Raw genomic sequence first — 6,619 nt, forward strand, 5'->3', positions numbered from 1 at the left:
AACGAATTGCTGCAAAATTTGTGAGGCATTTTCTCTCAAATTTCGTTCGGGACCCGTAAGACTTATCTAGCTTCTAGTGGCGTCTTTCCGAGTCTTTCTCTCGAACTTATCACTCCCTAAACCCGAGTGTGGCGTTCACCTTTGATACCTTTGGTTCATACTTTACTAAGTATCGGGTCAAGGTCCTTATCAACCATTTCCATCTCAATTTGGTCCTATAAGTTTCGGGTCGACACTTTTCTTTAGTGTTGGTTCACTCTTGACCTTTTTGAACCATTACCATTTCGTACTAAATCCCTTACCATTTCGTACCAATTCCCAAATACCAAAACGTACCAAAACCAAATACCATTTCTTAATTAATCCTAAACCGAACTCGACCATTCTAGTCATACCATTTCGACTTAAACCAAATCCATATCCAACTTTGCACGGACTTACTTTACTTCTTTGAACTCAAATATATTCTATCTTCTTCTGGTCTAATATACTTTTTCGTTTACGATCGGGAACTAAACGACTCGGGTTCAACTACTAAACCGAGGTCGTATCATCAGGCAAGATGGATTGAGCTCGAATAAGCTGGATTTGAGCTGGATGGAGCTCGTGGAGCTGGAAACGAGCTTGGATCAGCTTGCCAACATGTCATTGCTCAGCTTGACAGACTTGCTCGATAAAGTTCGCGGGGCGTGCTTGATGTGATCCGGCCCGATTAATTGAGTCGGGTTCACTTAAGATGCCCGATCATCGACGAGAAGCTCGTTCAAATTTGTAGATAGATGGAGTTTGAATGTTTTATAAACGGAAGGTAGGCAAAATGGGTTCAAAGGATGGGTTTTGGTTTGATGAAAGATAGGTTCGGTTTAACAAAGAATTAAGTTACAAAGATGATAAATAAATGGAAATGGATAAAGAACTCAAACTTTAAGAATGATTCAATACTAAAAAGTATTGCCCCGAGTCTTATATTGCTTAAGGTGAATTTTGATGAAGGATAGAAGCGGACCTTGACCCGTTACCTATATGGAGGTAAGAACCAAAGGTATAGGAAGATGGTTGAACGCCACACCGATTCGGTGATAAGTTCAATGGAGTTCGGATTGACACCACTAGCAAGCTAGATAAGTCACTTCGAGACTCGAACGAAAGAAGAGAGGAGGTAACCTCACAAGAACAAAAGTTCTATTAAGTTTAATTGATCAAATTCTGTAACCTTTTACAATAAACAAGTAAGCTATTTATAAGCCTAAAATGCCTATTGATATTCGGCATCTATGTTGTTCACACTAACTTAAATTCTGTTCACACAGGTATTTAACATGTTCACACAAATAGCATTAAAATCCAGTTCATGCTTGAAGATGGTACATGAATTGGCCGAACCATCATGATGCTTCACTTGATGCATTCATGCATCCTTAGCCTTGAAGAATCTCCATAATTCCATGAATGTGCAGCTCTTTAATGATCCTACATCTCCCTTGGCTGAATGAGGCATTAATGTGCCTAAAATACTTGAATGGTCATCTTGAAAATGCATGAATCATGCATGAAACGTCCCATGTATTTTCCCCCATAAATATGATCCATGAATCTTCAAATACATGAACTTTCAGCAACTCCCTCTTGCATGAACGTCCCAAATGCATGTGCTCCTTTAAATGCCATCCATTGAACCTCAATTGTGCATGCACACTCCCATACATTGCACCAATCCGTTCATGAACCTGCAGCAAATTAAATCAGCAAGTTAAATGCATTTCAAACACATTAAATTAGCAGCATATGAACTCAATAATTTGCACATTAAATTTGGCCATACATATTAACAATTTTAGACATATTTAAAACATCATAATTAATTAAGTATTTAATTTAGATATAATTAAAACACTTAATTAATTATTTGTCCAGATTTTAACAAATTAACTAACTTAAGATAAACAACTAATTTAACTAATGACAAATTAAATGGTTTATTTCAGCAAAATAAATGCAAGCTAAAGAAAGCTAAAAATAAGCTCATTGGGTTAAGATTGAGCTGAATTGAGCTTGAGTGAGTTGACTTGAGCTCGAGTGAGCTGGAAACGAGCTAAACGGAGCTTAACGAAATGAAATTGAACTAATTCAGCTCGCATGGATTTGCAAACAATGCTTAGGGAGCTGATCCAAAAGTGTGCCCGGGGCATGGTCGTATCAGTGCTCGTATCATTCCCCCCTCTTTTAGGCGACTTGTCCTGAAGTTGAGCTGTTTATCCATGGGAGAACTTTGACTCGTGCATGGTTTTCGTCGATCAAATGGGATGGAAGATGTCACACAAACCTGAAAAATTCTTACCACAGCCGGTAAAAAGAAACTCAAAGGAGTCAAATTCAAATGTGTTCGATAGTTCCTAAAATATTCATTCAATCGAACATATGCCAAAAATCTCAATTGGACAAAGCAAGCATACATAAATTTATCAAAGAGTTTCGTTAGACCACCGTTACTAATGTGATCCGGCTCGGTTGATTGAGTCGATTCACTTGATTGCCCGATCGTCGACGAGGAATAGTTGAGTTTTCGGAAATAGGATGAAATAAGGCTAAAGATGCGGAAGCTTTCAAATGGTTTTAAAGGTTGGCTAAGGTGATGGTAAATTTATAAGGGTAGTAGGCTCGATTTAAGTATAAAAATAAGAAAAATGGAAGTTGATAAATGAAGGCTCGGTTTTGTAAAAAGATATTATAGTTGGGTAAAATCTAGGATAGTCGGTGGAATGGATAAATGAGCTTAAACACCAGAAACGATTCAACACTAAAAGTGTCACCCCGATTTCTATTCGGTTCAAGGTGGGATTGCGGAATTGTAGAAGGTTGAACGCCACACCAAAGCAAGGTGATAAGTTCAAAAGAGAACGATAGACGCCACTAGCACGCTAGATAAGTCAGATCGAAACTCGTACGAATTTAGAGAGGAGAAAACTCACTCTTTGAACAAAGTTCATTCAAATGATCAAAAGTCAAAAGTCCTTTACAAATGAAAGAAAACAAATATTTATAGGCACATAGATGACCATTCAAATTCGGCATCTAGGTGTTCACACAATAATAAAAACGTTCACACTAATGTATTAAAATAGTTCATAAATTCGGCAGATTCATGCACTAGCTGAATGGACACTTTCTTCCCCCTTAGTTTGTGCATGAATGCTTAGTCATAAAGAAAGGCTTCAAGTGACTTTTATGTGCACCAAAAGGTTGCATTCATCTCCTTGGGACGTTCATGCACTTGTATGGACCATGTATCTTCATAATTAAACACTTTAATGGCATGTAAGTTCATAAATGGTAGCATGAACCTAGTAAATTCGTTCTCCCCTTTGTGCATGCACTTAATTCAATCCCCTTGGACGTTCTTGAACCCATCCATGCATGTGTAGTAGCCTATAGGTCAATTCAAAGTGTGAACATGTTCAAGGAGCTCTATGGTCAACATAGAATTAGTTAGCAGCTACTTCTTGGCCGAATAAGTGCCTTGGAAAGTTAAGAGACAGCCACCATACATGCACTTAAGCCATTCATGCATTCTATCATCCCATGCATTTGATCCATTCATGGACTAGCCTTTAATGTCCATACATGCATTCGACACATGCATGAATTTGTAGAAACATTGCATCTAGCCGTACATGCACCAGCATTTAATACTTCTTCATTCATGAGTGTGGAATGCCCAAAAGAGATGTTTCTTCATTCATACATTGTACCGTCCAAAGGAATGTACCTACATGAAATAAACAAGTCATTAAGACATCTCATGAACACTCATAAATTCGGCATGATGTGAACACATTAATGTCATGCATTAATTCGGCTATGTGAACATAATCAATTTATATAATGACAATGATATATTAATAACAAATATTAATATAAGACAAGTTTAATGCTTAAATGAATATGTGCAAATTTTATTTAATGTATTAAAGACAAAACCAAGTTTAAACTAAAATGAGCTAAGTTTTAGCTCGTGAGCTAAAGTTGAGCTGAGGCTAAACTCCTAAGCTGAAGTTGAGCTAAGGTTTAGCTCGTGAGCTAAATATGAGCTAGGAGTGAGCTCGGTTTAGCTCAATCAAGTTGGATCGAGCTTGAATAAGCTGGATTTGAGCTAGATGGAGCTCGTGGAGCTGGAAACAAGCTGGGATCAGCTTGCCAACATGTCGATGCTCGGCTTGACAGACTTGCTCGATGAAGTTCGCGGGGCGTGCTCGTATCATTCCCCCCTCTTTTAGGCGACTTGTCCTCAAGTCGAGCCGTTTGTCCATGGGAGAACTTTGACTCATGCATGGTTTTCCTCGGTCAAATGGGATGGAAGATGTCACACAAACCTGAAAAATTCTTACCACAGCCAATAAAAAGAAACTCAAAGAAGTCAAATTCAAATGTGTTCGATAGTTCATAAAATATTCATTCAATCGAACATATGCCAAAAATCTCAATTGGACAAAGCAAGCATACATAAATTTATCAAAGAGTTTCGTTAGACCATCGTTACAAACATGAAAACTAAGTTGGATCAAGGGATAATTGGTTAAAACGATGGTAGGCACTTAAACACATTATTCCTCATCCAAAACATTTTAATTTCTTTAATCGAATATAGTAACTCATTTGGTCCTTTGTCTTGCTCATGCAAGGTATGCCATGGCCAAAGGTATGCTAATTCTTCCTTTCGTTTTTGAACAACATGAGGGGAGTCTCCAAATTCCAACGTAATAATCACATCATCACAATTCCAAAAGGAAAAATCCATCACATCAAAGTATAAATAATTTCCAAACAACCAATCAATGGAATTTTCAACTTCAATCGAAGTGAGCAAAGTTATTTGAAAATTTTTAGATGACTTACCTTGACGAATATGAAGAGAAGAAAATTGAGGATTGGGTTTACCTTTCTCAGTCAAAATGAATCTTCTCTCTTTGGATAGATAACGTAAGACAAACCTATTACTTCGATAAATTTGAATAGGTGGTGACGCACTATGACATGTCTTGCTCCTCGAGGGGTGGAATTCACAAAAATAAGATGGGTTAGTATTATCGAAAACTATGGACTTAAATGGAAAAGGAAAGTTACCATGGAAATTTGATTCAATTCCAAAAACATAGGTTGGCCTTACCTTCTCGAAATGAAACGAAAATTTCAAATGTGGCCAAACAAGGTGATTAATAAATGAATCAAAATTGAAACCCAAATCATTGAATTTCACCTTCTTATCAAAAATTCAAACTTCAAGCAAACATAATTTCAATGTAAATGATGCAAAGCGCTTAATGTTTCCATAAAATGAATTCATGTAGCAAATACCAGGCTTGAACACACGAACTTGATTAGGAATTCCAACAAGCAACATATTAGAAGAAGATATAATCAACTCACCACATGAATGATATTTCACTAGTTTAAACACACATGTTGATTTGACAAAACCGAGCATACCAAAATGCAAAGGTTCATACTTCAAGAGTATTAATCGGGAATGCAAATCACTACATGGAAATATCGCACAAAAACTCAAAGATTGTTCATGAAGAACACAATTGCACATATCATGTGAAGATCTTTTAACATGGATGCCAAACAAAGAATTTTTAACGAACATGCAACTTTTCAAACAGGCAGATTTATCACAAATCAATTGAGCAGGCATATTTAAACATAAAGATTTAACACATGAGTTCAAAAAGTTTGCAGGGTCAAACACATGAGAATTTTTACGTGACAGACTTTGATCAAACATGTTCAAAATCTGCTCAGGGAAAACTAATCCAATGTTGTCAACAAATTTGCCAATGTAGTAATCGTCATAAAAAAAACTGTATATGGCACCTTTTAAAACAAAATCGTTAACAACAGTAAGTGAACAAAAATTATCCAAATCAAGTGACTTTGATTCGATAAACAAAGAATCCTTACCTTCCTTACCTTCAATCGCAAGTGGGTGGTAGTCATTCGCGAACTTACCTTTTTCGAACAACCTAAAACACCTCTCGTTTGGAAGGTAATGTAGATGGAATTGGTCGCACAAACTTCTAGGAACCTAAAAAGTTAACTCACAAGAAGATCGAACAGGTGGGTTAGTGGAAATAATCCTCACTTGCTCACTTGTTTTCTCACTCGATTCTTTTTCTTCTGGATCACTCGTTTCTTTTGTTTCAATTTCTTTTTCATCTTCTTTTTCACTCTCAAATTTCTTTTCATTCCCTTTTTCATTTTCTTTTTGCTTTTCAAAGGCTTTTTCAAGTTCTCTCAAGATTCGCTCATTTTCTCTCTTACTTGCCTCTTGCCTCTCTTTTCTTTTTATTTCTTTTTCTTTTTCTTCTCTTGCTTTTTCTTTTTCTTTTCTTTTCTTTGTTTTCTCTTTACAAGAATGTACAAAAGAACGATGAGAATACAAATCTTGTTCGAAAGATGAAGAACTATTTGCATATGATTCACAATCAAAACTTCGTGAAGAATACTCCGGGTAAGATTTCTTTGAAGATCTAGTAGGAGTATGTCTTTCTCTTCGAACGCCATCTTGGAATGAATCAAAATCGTAATCAGCTTCTCGTCTTCTCAAATTTCTTGATGA

Source organism: Gossypium hirsutum, chromosome A13, assembly GCF_007990345.1.
Source record: "Gossypium hirsutum isolate 1008001.06 chromosome A13, Gossypium_hirsutum_v2.1, whole genome shotgun sequence".
NCBI lineage: Eukaryota > Viridiplantae > Streptophyta > Magnoliopsida > Malvales > Malvaceae > Gossypium > Gossypium hirsutum.